Raw genomic sequence first — 19,405 nt, 5'->3', positions numbered from 1 at the left:
TGCATTAATGCTGTTCAGAGTGGGGCTTGAAGAGGAAATATTTATGGGCAGTCCTTTGTCTTTATTAGCTGTAAATCTAGATGTTTTAATGAACCTCTGCTGTACTTCTCTAGCAAGTAAACAATCCCTTTATGTTTATGAACTGCAGTGTGTTTTGGAATCACTCCATATGAAAGCTTATATATAAAATTACTTCAGAGACCAAAAGGACTGAGGTGAAAACAAGTATGAGTAGTTCCAGGTAGTTTTAATCAAGAATATAAAGCCCCTCTAATGTAGGGAAAAACAGTTGGCAGGTGTGGCTAGGTAGCTTTGTGGTTTAGGAATCAGGGTTGCAGTTCAGACAGTTAGGACTGAATGCTATTCCTGGCTCTGCCATACATTATTTCTCATTGGAATGGGATCTTGGGAAATCATACCTCTACTTTCTCATGTCTGTATTGGGGATAATACTTTACTTCTGTCAAGTATGTTATCAGTTTTTACTTTATTTTGTGTGCACCATCTGTAATGCTCAGTTCTTCAAAGGACACAAAGACAGTCCCTGCCTTGAGAAGTTTACAGTCTCTAAAAGGCAGACAAAAATGAAGGCTGAGGACTAAAAGATTTTGACATCATGTAATGTTTTGTTTTCTTGTATGGGTATAACCTGCAGGCCTATCTAAGAATTATTTCTTAGTATCTCTCTCACACAAAGCCAAAGATGCACACCATCCCTAACTGCACCACAGCTGATGATCAGCATTTCTTCAAGTGCTAGCTGCTGATTCGTTCAGAAACACCCCACTTGTAACAATAGCGGGACTAGTGCCATCTGTTGATTCCTGATAAAGTTATGGTGATAAATTTTAAAATGGTTTCAGTTGGCATAGAAATGGCATAATCTTTTACCTTAATTGAGTTTGTGGGCATTTATGTATTACAAGACTGAGTTAATTGGTGTTTGTAAAGCACATTAAGGTCCCTAGATGGAAGGAGTCCAGAAATGTTAATTTTTTATTATAGATCCCCTGTTAAGGATACAGTTGCATTTTCTGAAGCTTTTAATTATTTCTAAGGAAATACTCCCCCTTTTAGAGGTTTTTGGGGTTTCTCTTAATATAAAGAATCTTCAACAGTAACAATGAAACTATTTATTAATGTTGCTCCAGGCAGCGTGTTTTCTGCATAGTCCTAGAAAAGACACATGTGAATGTTCAGTTAATGAAATGATCTGATTGGCTGAACATCTGCTGGTGCTTTATTATAATTACAATAATTAAAAAGCTATTCTGAATTTATTGCCATATGAAATTAACTTATTGTATGCTTTTACATTTGTATCCCTCTGCAGGTCTGACCTCACATCCTGGGAGGTATGCTGTGTGCCAGGGGCCCATGTCTGAGACATTACAGAAGGATTGCTAAGGATCATCCAGCCCTCTGACTACTACGCCGTACTGCAAGGTATGACCCTGAGCAGATCAGAAGTGACTACAGGGGTCTGGGAGCGAGGGAGGAGCAGGTAGTGTTTCCATCAATGCTTCCAGTCAAGGGGACCTGGGCAGAGACATCATGGAGGTAAATACATCACTGCATGGATGGTGTCACCAAGAGGGCTTTGGCTTCCTTGCCCATGGGATCCTGTTGGGAGAAGGACTGTTGAGGCCCATCTATCGAGGAAGGAAAGAGTATCTTTGAATACGTGCTGGCTAACCTAGTGAGGCAGGGCTTTAAACTAGGTTGGAGGGAGTAGGAGACAAAAGCACATAGATAGGTCTCCATATTTTGGACTTGGGTCAGAATCTGGGGGGGAACATAGGCAATCACAGCAGGGACACAGGAGAGATGAGGAAATATAGAGGTGAAATATAATCCTCTTTAGATGTCTATATACTAATGCAAGAAGAACTGGAAATACTAGTGAATAATAACTGACATAATTGGCATCACAGAAACTTGGTGGGATAATTCACATGACTGGAGTATTAGTATTGAAGGGTACAGCTTGTTCAGAAAGGACAGGCAGGGGAAAAGAGCAGAGGTGTTGCCTTGCTATAATCAAAGATACAAAATTCAACCCATCTTCTCTGGTGATGGGAGCACCTCAAAAGGTTTAGTTTCTGTTTGGATAAACAACTATAAACATTCAGATATAGCTGTTGCAATTTCTTGAGATAGCAAATCTAGGCTGGAAAATGGGCAAGAACAGGTGCTCTCATAAGATTTCCTCTACTTTCAGTTTCTTGTCAGGACAGAAATATTGGAAAGGCAACTCAAGTTTGTTTGCTTTTTATGGCATCTCAGCTTTCTATGACTGGAATTGGTAAGCACAGAAGTTGGAGGTATGGGGGACACTCTCCCACCATTTTTCAGACTAACAAACAAGTTTGGTCTGAGTTGGGGACAAAACTTATGGAGTCTCTCACTCCCTTCCTAGTTTGTGCAAATCAAGTCTTGAAACCTAATCTTCTATCATTTCACTATTCATAGCTGTCAACTCAAACAAGTTTTCCCCCACCTATATGTGAGCAAGTATAGTTTCTCCTTGAATAAATTTGAAGGTCTTATGCAAACACTTTGTTCACTTTTGCAATTTCAACAAGGAGTGAAATGTCTGAAGCTACATATCTTCAGCATGCCCCAAATGAAATCCATGAAGATGTTTCTGTTTAAATATCAAACATTGTTCAGACTCAAGTGTTTTAAATCAGACCTAATTCCCTGTGCCCCTTAAGCAAACTACAGCACTCCATAATTTTAAAAATAGTTTTATATACACAACCAGGGAATAATAATAATGACAGACCGCCCTGGTTGTCTTCATAAAATTTCTGAGGCAAGCACTCAAGCCCTCGGAAGCAGATGTAATGGAGAGGAGTAGTAGGATGATGACTTAACCTCTCTGTGGCTGAGTTTCTGTATAAAGGGGTGACAATAATACCTGCTTCATGGGTCTGTTGTGAGGCTGGGTTAATTTAATGGACAGTGAGATTCTTAGATAAAAGGAGCTGCAGACATGCTAGTACAATGTTTTGGTTAATCTTGCCTGTGTTTGACAATTTCTTTCTTTGCTGACACTGTTAGACAGTGGACTAGAAATGGCTCAGTGACACACTGGTGTGTGACTCAATTTCCAACGATCCTTTTTCACTTTATTTGCTGCATTGAGGAAAATGGCAATGATCTTATGAAACTTAAGTGTTGTGTCAGCCAGGCTGCTCTAATCTAGCTGGGGATTCACTTGAAACATCTTTGGATCTATGATGTACCCATTCACAACTGCTCTAACTTCCTGTTGTTGTCCTATTGTCAAGATCGTGACCTTCTAAAGTGTGGGAATGGCTTATCAAATACATCTACAACTTTGTCACCTTTCTAGTGAGACAGACTCCTTAAGGGCTTATCTACATTACCAGCAGGATCAATGGGCAGCAATTGATCCAGCGGGAGTCGATTTATCATGTCTAGACTAGATGAGATAAATTAACCAGAGTGCTCTCCCATGGACTCTGGTACTCCACTGGAGCAAGAGGCAGAGTCGACAGGATAGTGTCAGCCATCAACTTACCACAGCGAAAACACCGCAGGAAGTAGATCTAAGTATGTCTACTTCAGGTACGTTATTCACGTAGCTGAAGTTGCATAACTTAGATCGATTTTTTTTTCTCCCTCTCCCACCCGCAAAGGGTAGACCAGGCCTAAGTGTATAGAGGAGACCTGGAATTGATGTGAAGGTGGAAACAGGCAAATTCCAGAGACAACTGTGACTATATACAAACCCATTTCTGTTGCCTGACGCAGGAAGCAAGGAAACGCTAATACATATTTCAGCACATCTAATGATTTGAATCTGACCTGGATGCAGTTTCATTCCAAGTAAGCTTGGCATAAACTGTTACATCCCTATTTACAAGAAGAAGCTCCTTACATTACAATACTAAGATTTGGTAGTGAGACATATCTGAGGTTTATGGATCTCCGCATGAAAATTCCACAGCTCAGACTAAACTTCCCCAGGTCCTAGCCCAGACCACATTACACTCAATCTAAAATATAGATTTCTTGGTGGTTTCATACTCTGGAATCTGGAAAGGGTCTTTTCCACACAAGCTTAGCATTATGTCCTGGGGATCTGTCTGCTTCAGCATATAATGGAAGGAATGAAGCTTTGTTGCTTTTGATGATTAAAACAAAGCCATCAATATGAGACACAACTAAGAAAACAAACCAAAAAGCTTAAAATCAGTGTTCTTCACTGCATGAGCTAGAATTCAGTTCAATGCTCCTATACCACAGAGCATTGTGGGTATTACTTTTAAAGAGGCACCTTTTTGAAGCTTATCCTAACCTAATTAAGTGTCTGTTTTCCCCTTAGGGCTGGCACTTTTACTAGATGAGATAACAGCTGCATCTCTGAAAAGTCTTGTGAAGGGCAAAATATTTGTTAGCAGTTGCTATTTTCAGCCTTGCCAGAATAAACAAAAAGCTCAGCACCTACAGTCATTTCTTTTAAAAAGTTAACCTAATTTTGTACATAGGCTGCAGGTCAGTAAGGATGGGGTGGGGGGAATGGGAAGGTTCACCCATAAGGTTGTGGGATGGTGCTTTTTGAAGGGAGTGACAGACTCCTCTGTTTGGAGACCCCTGGGAGTGTGTGGAGATAAATAGCTCTCTTCCAGAAAGAGTGAAGAATCCACAGAAGAACTGAGTGCTCTGAAACTATTAATCCACTTTGGGATAATCCAATGTGGAAGTAAGTATAGCCGTGAGCAAGGAGTGGGGTGGGGGGAGAGGTGAGTTCAGACCAAGGTTTATATGGGAGAAAGAGATACCATTTATACTTATTCATTAGCCTGTTCATTTATAAGCTGACCCCCCACCCCCCAATATGGATAGGTAAAAATGGCAAAAACTGTATGACCCTATATTTCAGGGGTTGGCAAACTTTGGCTCCCAGCCTGTCAGGGTAAGCCGCTGGCCGGCCAGGACGTTTTGTTTACCTGGAGCGTCCAGAGGCACGGAGCCCCTCAGCTCCCACTGGCTGCGATTTGCCATTTCCCAGCCTCCTCAGCAAGTCTTTCTAGATGTAAAGATCTAGAACCTTCACACCCAGCAGGCAATTCACCATGCAGTTCTCCTAATCATCACAAACCCAACTAGCTGTATTTCTAATAATAAAATCCTTGATTACTGTCCCCCATGTCAATATCAAATGTCAAAGTACACAAAGTAAATACCCTTAAATCAATACATCAGACCTGTTTTTAACTCTTCTTTCACCGAGCCATTTGTAACAAACCTAATTCAGAAGTCTATCATTGGATTTTAACTCTAATATGTTTACAAGCATCATGTTTCTTTGCCTTTCTGAGAATTTTTATTATTGATGGAAATATTTGTCAGTTTGTGTGAGATGTGAAATTGACATTTATTCATAAAAATCAAATCCTTCCAAGCTTAATAATAATCAGCTCCTTAAACTCCACCCAGAGAGCAGTATGTAGTCTATACACTTGTATCATATGTTCCCCACATGATACCCCTCTCAAGAATGAGCCACTGCATTCTGCAGTACAGTTGGTCTCCAAATAGTTTTAAGGTATAGCCTCTGAGCATATTGCAATAGTCTAATCTTGAGGCAACAAGACCATAGATAACAGTGACAAGTTCCAAGTCTGAAAGGTAAGGTTGAGAATTCCTAGCCAGATGTGGATGGTAATTAGCTGACTGGGTTACTGCTGTAATATGATGATCAAAGAGAAGCTGGAGGTCTAGAATATCCCTAAATTGCAAACTCTACTAACTAGTGATGGATGTTCTCCCTCAAAGGGACTGATATTACCCTTGCCATCTCTGTCAGCTTCTTCCCCTAAAACACCATCACCACCTCTCCCTGGTGTGGATTAAGTCCAGGCCACCTTGCTCTCATCCATGCCCATTGTCAACTGAGTGAAACCAATTGATAGTTAGCAACATTATGGGGGTCAAATGATGACTTCTTGGGTGGGGAGGGGGGAAGTTTCCTTCAGAGCAATAGACAGCCTGCTTACATTGAGAGGCAATGACAGTCTTCACATGCAAAGGACCTGCTACTTCCCCATTGGCTTTCACCAGATAGATCATGGATCCAAAGCACAGGTGGTGGAATGAAGTTCTCTTAACATCTCCAGTACCATCAATGCTGGAACTCTAGCAGAGAAAATGAGGCCTCTGTTTTTTCAAGACCTAGGTCCCTCCACCATGGAAGCAAACAGCCCATCCCATCTGATCACTCTTGTTAACAGAACAAGTAATAGAATAGACTCAGGCTAGCTAACAATCTGAGCTAGTCAGGTACATGTGGATTATCTACCACCTGAAACAAATTTACTGTCTGAGATCTTGCAGATATGATGATGGAGGCAAAGAGCTTTCTTAACCTCTTCATGATACTTCCACCACCAGTGCTCTAGCTATCTTCCCTCTTGTTTCATTTGTCAGATCATCCATAAGCCAGGGTGAGCTATGAGAATGAATCCAGAAAAGAGGACACATAGGGACCACCTCAGTGGTTGAGGACAGTAGTATTCTAATGTCCTGCCAAATCATCAAGGGAGAGGTCTATTGATAGAACAAGACACCTTCTGCTTACATTAATCTCTGAAGGTCACAAGAGTGAAATGCCTGAAAGCAGCATGGAAACTTATTAAAAACACCATGTTAGAGGCTCAAACTATTTATATACCCTCAAATAAAAAAATAAAATTAAAAAAAAGTAAGAGGCCCAAAAAAGTCACCATGGCTAAACAGAGTAAAAGAGGCAGTTAGTGGCAAAAAGACATCCTTTTAAAACTGGAAGTCAGATCCTACTGAGGAAAATGCCTAGCCAGAGTTTGTTCTTTTGTAAGTGTAAAATTATAATTAGTCAGGCCAAAAAGGAATTTGAAGAGCAACTAACAAAAGACACAATCTAACAGCAAAAGAATTTTAAACTACAGCAGAAGCAGGAAGCCTGCCAAACAATCAGTAGGGCGACTGGATGATCGAGCTGCTAAAGGAGCACTCAAGGAAAACAAGGCCATTGTGGAAAAGCTGAATGCATTCTTTGCATCAGTCTTTACTGCAGAGGGAGTGAAGGAGATTGCTGCACCTGAGCTACTCTTTTTAGGTGAAAAGTCCAAGGAACTCTCCTCTATTGACACCTCGGTGTGGGATGTTTTGGAAGAAACTCATTAACAGTAATAAGTCACCAGGACCAGATGGTCCTCACCCAAGAGTTTGGAAGGAACTGAAATATGAAATTGCTGAACTATTAACTGGTATAACCTATTGTTTACATTAGCCTCTGTACCAGCTGACTGGGGGATAGCTAATGTGATGCCAATTTTTTTATGGCTCCAAAGGCAATTTTGGCAATTTCAACCAGTTTGCATGGTACTGGACTGTAACTGTAGTATAGAACAGTTATCTGACACATGGATGAACATGATATGTTGGGGAAGAGTCAACAGGGCTTTTTTTGTAAAGGGAAATCATGCCTCACCAAGCTATTAGAATCCTTTGAGGGGGTCAGCAAATGTGGCCAAGGGTGATCCGGTGGATATAGTGTGCTTGGACTTTCAGAAAGCCTTTGGCAAGGTCCCTCACCAAAGGCTCTTAAGCAAAGTAGGCAGTTATGGGATAAGTGAGAAGGTCTTTTCCTATTGTATCCAAATGACTGATCTCTGAAATAAAGGATAGGAATAAAGGGTCAGTTTCACAGTGGAGAGAGGTAAATAGCAGGGTCCCCAAAGGTTTTGTATTGGCACCATATTTATATTCATAAATGATCTGGAGAAAGGGGTAAATAGCAAAGTAGCAAAATCTGCAGATAATACAAAGTTACTCAAGATAATTAAGTCCAAAGCAGACTACAAAGAATTACAAAGGGATCTCACAAAACTGGGTGACTGGACATCAACTGGCAGATGAAATTCAGTGTTGATAAATGCAAAGTAATGTACACTGGAAAACATCACAACTATATGTACAAAATAATGAGGTCTAAATTAGTTCTTACCAATCAAGAAAGATCTTGGCGTCATCATGAATAGTTCTCTGAAAACATCCACTCAATGTGCAGCAGCAGTAAAAAAAAAAAAAAAAAAGGTAACATTAGGAAAGGGATAAATAAGACAGACTATATCATCATGCCAGTGTTTAAATCCATGGTATGCCCACACGTTGAATACTGAGTGCAGTTCTGGTCACCTCATCTCAAAAAGATATTAGAATTGAAAAAGATACAGAGAAGGGCAACAAAAATGATTAGGGGTATGGAACAGCTGCCATAAGAGGAGATATTAAAAATACTGGGACTGTTCATTTTAGAAAAGAGATGATTAAGTGGGGATGATAGACCTCTATAAAATCATGAATGGTGTGGATAAAGTGAATAAGGAAGTGTTTATTCACCCTTTATATAACACAAGAACCAGACATCACCCAATGAAATTAATATGCAGCAGGTTTAAAACAAAGTACTTCTTTACACATTGCACTGCCAACATATGGAATTTGTTGCCAGGGATATTGTGGAGGACAAAAGTATGTTTAGGTTAAAAAAAAAATTAGATAAGTTCATGAAGGATAGGTCCATTAATGGCTATTAGCCAAGATGGTCAGGGATGAAATTCCATGCTCTGGGTGTCCATCAATCTCTGATTGCCAGAAGCTGAGTGTGGAAGACACGGGCTGGATCACTAGATACATTACCCTATTCTGTTCATTCCACAAGAATCTGGCACCAGCTACTGTCGGAAGACAGAACAGTGGGCTAGACAGACTATTGGTCTGACTCAGTATGGCCGTTCTTATGACAATTTGTTTTTAACGGTTTATAAAGTTCTAACTTGTTGAACCACAATGTCTTGTCTTATTAAATAATTCTGTCCCTCCCCCACATAATTCCCTGCAACTGTGAAAATTTCCATAGATAATCTTTTTTAAAAATGCTTAGAAATAAACATTGATATTATAAAAAATCAAATTCTGCCAGGCCCAGAGCTCCACATATCCTGATACTGGCCTACCTGAGCGATCTCCTCTTTCTCTGTACCATACTGCCACAGCTGTAGTCAGCAGGGGTGCCTGAGCTGGATCACTCTCCTTATAAAAGAAGGGGGTGGAGGGAGGCTGTCAAAGTGGTCTCAGAAGGACTCTGGAACTTCTCTCAGCCCCTCCCCTCTCCTCCCCGCCACCCCCTTGGTCTGAAACAATGAATTTGGTGGCAGGGCCAACGAGAGGGGGGGAAGCCAGTACAAATTACTGGGGCCCAGCCATCCAGAAGCGGGCCTGGGGCCCAGCTTCCCAGGTCCTGTTTAGCCAGTCCGCTCGTGCTGGGAGGCTGGAAAAAAAAAATTTCACCAGGGGCTGAACCCACTCTTAGCGGCCCTGTTTGGTGGCCTTCTGAAAGGGTAGAAAGGAATCTCTGTAGGTGGCTGACTGGCTGAGCTCCTGTTGAAATTACTATTTTTATGCTGCTGGGATTTTGTTATACTATTAATGATGTTTCAGAGCAGGTAAAGACTTGGATAGGCACCTTTTAAAATTATTATTTAAATAAAGGACACCCACACTTAGATCCAATTTCACCAGAGAGGCAGAGAGTTTAGTGTTTGCAACAGACCACAAAGTGTAGCAAAACCTTGCCTCTTTTGAAGGCAAGCTGGAGAGACCTTACCACTGGGATTTGTTTCATAGGGTATAGCTTCTCTTCTTTGGTAGTGTACTTCAGTGACATGCTCCAAGAGGTAGCATCTTTAAATATGATGCAGTCAAAGAAAATTGTAGCCTTCATTAACTTTTATATATATATAAAAATAAATACAGCACAGGAAACATGAAATAACATGGGAAAACGCAGCGACCACTTTGCTAATCTGTTCAGTAGGAAATTGTTCATTCTATTGGAAAGTTCTTCTATCGAGAAAAATAAACATATTACAAGTTACAAACAACCATTCATAGGTACCCTGGCCTGAGCTTGGTCCTGGAAGTTCATAGGCAAATGGGAGATAACACAGTGACTACCAATGACAAAGTTTGGAAATCATGACTGATCGTCCACTTTGTTCTCAGCTAACTCCTTAGCCTTCTACCTTTCTGCTCTGTTATGAAAGACTGAGAGTGAGGATTTCTGAACCCTTGATTGACCATCCTGATAGGCTTGTACATAATCATTTTACATTAATTTTAAATGAACCTATCTAAGTGAATATAATGGCCCTTTCCTTGTGCTTGGGGGAAAATAACATCATAGGCAAATCTTTCCAGTTGCCAAGAAATTCCCACTTGTAAGAATTTTTGAATTTGTACCCTGTGAACAAGAGAGCACTTTCCACAATAGATTCAGGCCTGAATAATTTAACAAGTACAGTATTAAGAGCCCCACTTTGTTTCTTAAAGCAACTGTTACTGAACCCCCAAACTACTTGAGCTAAACTACTCATGATTCGGTGGATTTTTCTTAAATTAGTTTAACATTTAATTTCTCATAATGGGGTACATTAAAGAAAAAATAAACATAAGGCCATCCAATAATGTCCCATTATTTGTGAGATGACTTTCTGAAAGAAAGTATATTTAACACTTTTCTTAAATAATTTCAGAGAACTATCTGTGGAATTCTAAATAAAATCAACGTTCAAATCAGAAAATAGAAGTTGACTTTGGGCTCTTCTGGGTTTTTGTTTTCTTTGAATGGAGAGTATGCTTATTATTTTGCAGACAAAGAAATCATAGCAAAAGCAAACAAGACTTCCTATTATGTAGTTCATCCCTACTTTTTACATGTGGCTTGATCAGACTGACTTATAAATATATCTAGGGGGTGGGCCTGGAGCTGGCTTATCTACAGGGGAAGGTATTGTGTGAATTTAAAGTGTAATAGCTAGTTCACAATAGTAATTATGCTAAATGGCACAAAGGCACTCTTAGTGTAGAATAATATTGCCCACACAGGGCACCAGAGTGGAATAGCTATGCTACAATAGCTCTTCCGGACTATTTCCCATATAAGCAAGCCTTTAGTTACATTCAGGGAGATTAACAGGATAGGGAGAAGTTTTAAATGGGGGCAGGGATGATGGAGGCCAGGAAGTGATAGGAGGGCTGTTCTCCCTCCCCCCCACCCTCTGAAACTTCTCCCTATCCTGTTAATCTCCCTCCATTTATAATGCATTCCTGGACTTTTCACACTCAAAAATGACTCAAGGGTGTGCACTAACTTTGCTCAACAATTATTCTTGAAGATTTTTATTTTAAGAGCTATAAAATGTCACCTGATGAGTGAGTTTTGGGACATTCTGACTATCTCAAAACAAGAACTTGGAATGGAACCACATAGGCAGCTTTATTTATAGCTGCCACTAATGCACAAGAAACTATATAGTAGATTGGCTAAATGGGAATTCAAAAACTTTTCAGGAAGTTCTGAAGATGATTCCATTTTTTTTTCTCCAAATTAGCACTCACCACCCTAATTTTCTGAAGAAACTGAATGGCCAAATAGTTTCCCAACACTCATAACCTAGGGAGCAATCCATGCCTTGATTGTGCTACTGATGTTTTGGCTGACTGCTGTGTGTCTGATTGCAATGAGTAGCAGCATGTATGAGTGCTTGATTTCTGCATTCATTAAACATCATGAAGAAATTGGCTGGCCTATCAAAGCCCATTTTAAAAGGGTGAAAAATGCTTTTCTTGAGGTGAAGCTACTGGAGAGTATAAATAGAGATCAACTCTTCTCCAGTGTCCTACGATAGCCAGTATCATAGTGGTGATGTGAAATGTACAATCTTCAGACTTGTGACAAAGTTCTGTCCTTGACTCCATGGGTCCTGCATTTCTTGGCAGATTTTGCTAGCCTCAGAGGCTCACTGTTACCCTCCACGTAGCCCTTCTCTCTCTAGAGGCAAGGGTCACAGCTTACTGAGCTATTTTCATCATAAGCCAACAACGGAGGTGAGGAGAAGCAATCCTCCCTCACACAGTCTCTGTTGTCTCCCAGTCTCAGTGATTAATCAGGGAGGGGAGAGTGGAGCCCAAGCCCACCCTCTACTCTGGGCTCCAGCCCAGGGACCCTAAAATTAGCAGCTATGGTAGCTGACTTTTTGGAAATAGGACATGTACAATTCCCTGGGCCACTTCCCCACAGCATCCCCCACTCAATATCGCCTTCACCGTTACCTCAGGGCCTCCTTCCTTGCACCTGATATGGCTTCATACTGTTTCATTCCTCCAACAGCACAGCTCCTGACACCCACACCTCACTGACTAACTGGGAGGCTTTTAACTAGTTCCAGCCAGCTCTTGATTCGCTTCAGGTATCCCAATCAATCTAGCTATCTCCACTTCTAGAAGGATCTTAATTTGCCCCAGGTGTCTTGATTAACCTGGAACAACTGCCATTTGGTTACCATGGTACCAGGGATTTGTTTAGCCTGGGGCTAACATACCTGTTCCTCACTACTTTACTGTAGCCATCTGGCCTTGCCCCATCACAGACTGTAGTAGCTTGCTTATACAAACTTAAACTAAGGAGTTGGCTTGACACCCATTTCATTTTTTAAAATGACTCATCATCACGACTGGATGGTGCTGGTGATAGCTTTCACTTCCACAGTCAACCCTGCTAAAGGATGAAAGTACCAAAAACTTTAATATAAGCAAATATACAAAAAAAACCAACCCCACTACATCTCCTTTTCCAGCTGAATGATGATCTAAATGTTGACCAAAGTAGAGTACCTCCTCATTTGCATGTTTGAATATGTGCACTAAGCATATTCAAGAAGTTCTCCAATGCTTGGACCAGACTCTGAGCTCTGTTACACCAGTGTAAAGCTGGAGTAACTCCTCTGAAGTAAATGGAATTACTCCTGATTCACACCAGTGTGAATGAGATTGGATCTATGATATCATTCATGAATCTGCAGTTGTCAATTTTGGGTGCATGCAGATTAAAATATCAATTCCAGGGGTTGAGTGAAGGCAGAATAGGTCTAGAGTTGCCTTCTACATGTGCTGACAGTACAAGATTTGCGTGCTTAATCTGGCATTGCCTTCACTGCTTCAAAACTAAAAAGATCTGCAGTAACTATCATGGATCAGCTGCTGCAGAATGTATTTTTGTTAATGAAATCCAAGCTCTAACTATAGTGTGGGGAAAGACAATAAAATAGTTTTGGGTTAGGTGACTGGAATTAATTTTTTGAGAGTTCTTTAGTATTATACTTTTTTTTTAAAAGGGGGAGGCATTCATAGCCACTGGTAGCTATTATGGCTGAGACAGAACAGGAAATGTAGCGCTTGTTCATCCAGTACAGGAACATATTTCATAGTTGAAAGGCTAGTGAGCCTTTCCATGCTACCCCATTAATAATCTGTCTCTCTTTCCAGAAACTTGCTGATGGTGCTGAGATAATCTGGTTTTCTCCTGGGACCACTGAGAACAGCAGCTGAATCACTGTCTGGTAGCAACATGAATTCTTTGGGAGAGGATTTGTACTTCATTGCATGGTTCCAAATGAATGTGAATACAACTGTTTTGTGACCTCGTGCAGTCATTTTATTATATATATTCAAAAATCTTGCATGTGATTTAATTCTGGCCTATCGGGCTAATGGGATAATTCACTCAGTTGTATCACCCTGCTCTAAACACAATGTGACCAGAGCCAGATTTAGGGCAAGCGACCCAGGCGACTGCTGGGGGTATGGAGCTAGGAGGGTCCCAGGCTCGGGGTGCTGTTTTTGTTGTTAGCAACAAAAGGAAAAATAGAATGTTTGAAGTAACCTGTTTTGGGTATTCCGTATGTGGATTCATTTTTCACTAACCTCCTAGAATGTTCTGGACCTTTGTATAATCTTGTGGATCCTTCCAGACTGTGAGAGCTACATTTGCCTCAAACCTCCTAGGATGCTGTCAGCCATATCCTCATGGGTGTATAAGGGGAGGGGCATTGCCAGTCCATAAGTGAGATATAAGAACGAACTGAAGTGAAGTGAGAGCCCAGCTGCAATATTTGTCTTGTATGACAGGGATAAATCATGCATGCAAATCATGCCTCAAAGTCATGAAATGGGCTACAAATGCAATAAAAAGGTATCCAAAAGTTTAATAAATTGAGGTGAGGGGAGTGCTGAAGATGCTCCTTGCCTGGGGCACCATTTGGCCTAGGGGTCAGCCCAGAGTGTGACTGTTCCAATTTACCTGCCATATGGGCCATTCTTTAAGAAAACAACAACTGGATAAACAATTCGTTTTCAAGAACAGGGGAAAGGAGCACATTATTTACAAAGTATGTAATCAGTGCATGTGATCTAATTCATTAACTGGATGACATCCCAATCTTTATTTAGGCAGTTTACTGGCTATGAAGTTTCATATGGGATCTGTCATTTATACTTGCTGCTGACAAAACTTAATTGAAATTTCGTTCCTGTACAAGCAAGTGCCAAATTAACAGTTGGTCTGTAATTATGTCCACATATTTTATTCCGTACAGCTGTTGCCAATCTGAATGCTAGACGTCTTTGGAAATTTTTAAACCAAACCCCCTTTTGTTTAAATATTGTAAAAGCAATTGTCTAAGCATTTAGTTAATACCACAAAGCAATGAAAATAGCATAGGAATTCTGAAAAAGCGGTATTTTTTTGTTTTGTTTTTTTTTCAGCAAAATTCAACTTACTTTAGTATCCCATTATCGTATTGTGGTTCTAGTCATCGAATTGAGGAGTCATTCATAGATTGATTGGTCCCTTGTGGCCTTAGAATCTATGTGATAATCATCTAATCTGATCTCTTGTATAGCACAGGCCATAGAACTTCCCCACAATCATTCCTACAGCAGAGCTTTTAGAAAAATATCCCATCTTGATTTAAAAATTGTCAGTGATGGTGAATCCATCATGACCCTTGGTAAATTGTTCCTATGGTTAATTATTCTCACCATTAAAAATTGATGCCTTATTTCTACTCTGCATTTATCTAGCTTCAACTTCCAGCCATTGGATTGTGTTATACCCTTCCTGCTAGGTTGAAGAGCCTGTTCTTAAATATTTGTTCCCCGTCTAGGTACTTATAGACTGTGATCAAATCATCTCTTAACCTGTGATATTAAGCCATAGCCCTGCATCGGGGGTGGTACAAAACTGTGCTGTCCCAGTGGGACTTCCAGGATGCAAAGTACCTTAGGGAGGTGCAGTGATTCCTGGGAAATGCAGCCACTGCACCATCCTTAAAGAGGGTAACAGGCACCTCATCGCTTGTGGCCAGCTGGCTCCATGTACCCTCTCCCTCCCTTGTACATCCATATGTGAACGTACCGGTATTCTAGCCCTTCAGGTGAAAGATTGATTTAAGTGACCAAAGCTACAGCAGTGGATGAGACACCATTCCTCTGCCCTTCCATGCCCAGGCCTAGGAATTTTTCACCTTAGTCCATAAAAGTGGAGGTGATGACTTGTCCATTAGCTTGTAGCCCCTATGGTGAGTCAGTGTACAGAGTTACGTCTGTAGGTTTATAGCGCCAGATGATAAAATAGTGTTGTTGCAGAGAATTCTCACAAAAGCTGCAAACTGGCACATTATAAGAGGGGATGTGAAGACGAAGCTTTCACGCAGAAATGGACATTAGCTATTCCAGGATACTTATGGAGCAGCAAGCATGGTGTTATATGACAGAATCAGCTGCCTGCTGGGACAAATGAGTTGAGGTGACACAAACATGCAGACAGCTTTTGGAAATGGAGTGAAGTAACCGAGGATCTGGTGCTTTAGGGATTCCCAGACCACTTACAGGGTCTATTTTCCCCATTATATGTGGAAGTAACTCATTTGCATCAAAGGGAGTTGCATGCACATGTGGAGAGTAAGTGCTAAAAGTATTGCTGATGTTCTTGTGGAAGCAGGGAAAGCTTCAATAAGGATTTGAAGGGGATTTTAATGCGTGTCAGTCAGTTAGCAAGAGTCAGGCCATACTGTAACCCTAATGACGTGAGACTTGTAGGAGCAAAGATAGTGCGAGGCGACAGGACAAGAACTGTGTACAAAGTTATTACGACCTTGCAATCACTAACCAAAATGCAGGCTTGCTTTTCTTAGGAGTGAGACAAATAAGATAAGCCTTTCTGCTATGTATAAACAAAATGTATTTGTTGCTTTTTACTGTCTCCATGATTGCTAGAAATTGTCTGTAACAAAGGTATAAAGGCTTGATGTAATTGTTTACCAGTTGAGAGACCTGTCCAGGACTGGGGTGACCCTGTGTCCTATGGCACTCTCTCCCTCCATTGTAATTACTGGAGAAATAATAAAAAGTATTTGATTTTGCTGCACCCAAACAAAAAGCGAGAACTGAGTTTTTCTTCGACATTCTCAAACAACTGTTTGGAGGATGGGGTAGAGCAGGTCATCTTACTCGCTGATTTACCACTCTCTCTAAAACTGTTTAACTGAGTAGAAGTTAAACAGTTTCCCTGCTCCTCCTGGTGTTTTAAATTTGTTCTGCCTTTCTACATTTTCTGGAAGGGGAGGGGGGCAAAGGGTGTTCTCTTTTGCTTCTAACTATTGGTGAGAGAATAATAGAATGACTGACTCCAAAAATGAAAGGTAACAAGGCCTATCAACAAGCAGTAGTGCTTGTTACAGGGAGTGAATGAAATCTGGGCTCGTATTCGTTTTCTGGTTGCAAATCAAGCTGTTGGTTTTGACCGATAAATGGTTTGGGTCCAATCTACCTTACAAGCCACACCACATGATGATAGCAGCTGGGATCTGCTGAAGTGCTTGAGCTATCACCTAGAGAGGGAGCAGCTGGAGGAAGGGTATTCTCAGCAAGGAGAGTCCTCGTCTCTAGAAGGCCACTCCTCTCCCTGTCCCTGCATATTTGGAGTTTGTTGACATACAGGGCCTGCTGCAGGGCCTGTCTGGAAGGGGTAAAGTTCCTCCTCTGCTCCTGAGGGATAGAGCATAAGTGTGTTGTCGTCATTGTATTTATGTTTGTAGGGTGGTTTTTTTTTTCTCTCTTTTTTTTCCAGAGTAGTTTATTTTAACAGTGTACATGTGCTGAGTGGTGTTTCTCTGATCTGTTTTTATTATAAAATGAACTATCTTAGCCATAAACTTTGGCATTTATTCCAGTTGCTGAGTTGTTATGCACAACTGAGCTGGTTCAGAGAAAAACAGAACTGTTGTAACCTGAACAATTGTTGAAAACTCCAAAACAAAAAACTGCATCTCCCAGTTTCCTAGGATCAGCAGTGAAAGTAACAAATACAGTGATGAGTGAGACTGCTCTGACATTTAAGGCACAAATGGAACTCTGAAGTATTAAAAAAACTTTTCAGAAAGATCAGATGTCTTTTCTCCTATACATTCCCACAATGCCTTTCAATATAGTATCTAGGCACTGTACATGGATTATAAAACAATGAGGACTTTCTAGAAGGTGAATCAGTTTTCTCCTTCTGTTGGTTTGTGGGCCTCTGCCTGGAGAGACTGCAAACTCTATTTTGCAATCTAAAGAGACTGAAAGGAGGAGCATCTGAAATTTACCCCAAAACTTTACCTTGAACCTTTTTGAAGTCTGCTCATCACTCATGAGGGCAGCAGGTTCATAAGAACATAAGAATGACCATACGGGGTCAGACCAAAGGCTCATCTAGCCCAGTACCCTGTCTTCCAACAGTGGCTAATGCCAGGTGCCCCAGAGGGAATGAACAGAACAAGTAATCATCAAGTGATCCATCCCCTGTCACCCATTCCCAGCTTCTGTCAAACAGAGGCTAGGGACACCATCCCTTCCCATCTTGGCCAATACTTTTTGAACCCTATTATAGTTTTGACCTTCACAACATCCTCTGGCAAAGAGTTCCACAGATTGACTGTGCATTGTGTTTAGAAATACTTCCTTTTTGTTTGTTTTAAACCTGGTGCTTATTAATTTCATTTGGTGACTCCTAGTTCTTGTGTTATGAGGAGTAAATAACACTTCCTTATTTACTTTCTCCATACCAATATCAGAGGGTGTCACTTCACGGCTGATTATTATATATGGCAATCAGATGCTGTAGAAGAGGAAAGTAAATCTTGAGGGAAATGGGAGGGGGGCAGAAATTCGGAATAATTCAGTCCGCAGAAGAATGCATACGATTGTTAGCCTAAATTCCTTGTTTTTACTTGATGAAGTAAACCAGCGCTTTGATGGAGTTTAAGAAATAACCAGATGGTTAGAAAAAGAAAACAGCTAAAGAAGACTTCATAACTTAGTGCTCGTTCACAGTGTGGAATCCACTGACTGGAAAATTTGCTACTCTTAAGAGAATGGACTGAACTTATTAATGGTATAAGCATGTACTAATGGAGAATCTGCCTCAATGTTTCCATTTTAAAAAGTAATGTTACAATTTGTTAGAAATTTATTTTAAAGAAGCCTCAGAGTCGTATCTGGAACGGCAGATAAAAATTGTGTAAAGCACACAGGATTGTAATTCAGAATCTTAGGAGCCCTGCTGAAGGAAATAGGCTTGCAACAATTAATAGAGAGGCCCCCTATGATTGCAACTGTATCTCAGAAGAGGTGACTGTGAATCTGAGGTTTTCCTCCCTCACCCAAAATGATAAGTTATGTATTTTTTTATACTTTTCTAGAACTATGACAGAAATTTAAAATTACTTCTAAGATGTGGTATGCCAGAGCTTCATTTTTTATACCATGCAAGATCAAGAGAATAGCTAGGCACCCATTCCAAGAAGTAATCATCTTAGTTTGCAGCAAAGGAAATTTAGTTTAGATATTAATAAAAACTTTCTAACTAAGCAATGGAATAGGTTACTTAGAGACAATGAATTCAAGTCACTGGAGATTTTAAAGAACAGGTTAGACAAAAATCTGTCAGACAGAATCTAGGTGTACTTGGTCCTGCCTCAGCACAGGGGACTGGACTAGATGACCTCTGGAGGTCCCTTCCAGCCCTACATTTCTGTGATTCTATATCATCATATATACCATGCTACTTATAGCAGAGTTTATTCACTGTTTGTGCAGTGGTGCTGAAGACAGTTTGTCCTCGGTTATGCTTGCAGTTAAATTGTGTTCCGCACTGGTTAACTGCAGCTAATATTGACACTCATTTCCAGCAATTAGTAATTTTGCTAGTCAACCCCTCTGAGGGCAAAAATATGCATCCCAGAAGAACTGAGATGAAGGGAAAAGTGGATATGTGACAGTCAGCATCAGGCAGTGGGTTCCAGGCCTAAGGAGTTGCATGGAAATAAGAACCAAAACAAGAGTGAAAAGAGGTAGAGGTTAGTTTTATGGTTTGGGCAGAGACAAGGAGTGCAAGGTAGGAGTGAAAGTAGAGTACATAAAAATAGGAAGCGGCTAAATTGTGCAGGGC

The 19,405-nt window shown here is 40.7% G+C and overlaps 1 long non-coding RNA gene across 1 annotated transcript; it reads left to right on the top strand.

The window, feature by feature from the left end:
• Positions 1-336: 336 nt before the first annotated feature.
• Positions 337-13,483, top strand: LOC123366332. Its single transcript, XR_006578039.1, has 3 exons — positions 337-467; positions 1,334-1,446; positions 13,402-13,483. It is a non-coding gene; the product is annotated as an uncharacterized LOC123366332 (long non-coding RNA).
• The last annotated feature ends 5,922 nt before the right edge of the window (positions 13,484-19,405 follow it).

The sequence above is a fragment of the Mauremys mutica genome, chromosome 3 (genome assembly GCF_020497125.1).
Source record: "Mauremys mutica isolate MM-2020 ecotype Southern chromosome 3, ASM2049712v1, whole genome shotgun sequence".
In the NCBI taxonomy this organism is placed as follows: Eukaryota; Metazoa; Chordata; order Testudines; family Geoemydidae; genus Mauremys; species Mauremys mutica.
The sequence above is the reverse complement of the archived record's forward strand: the minus strand, read 5'-3'. Positions and strand labels throughout refer to the sequence as shown.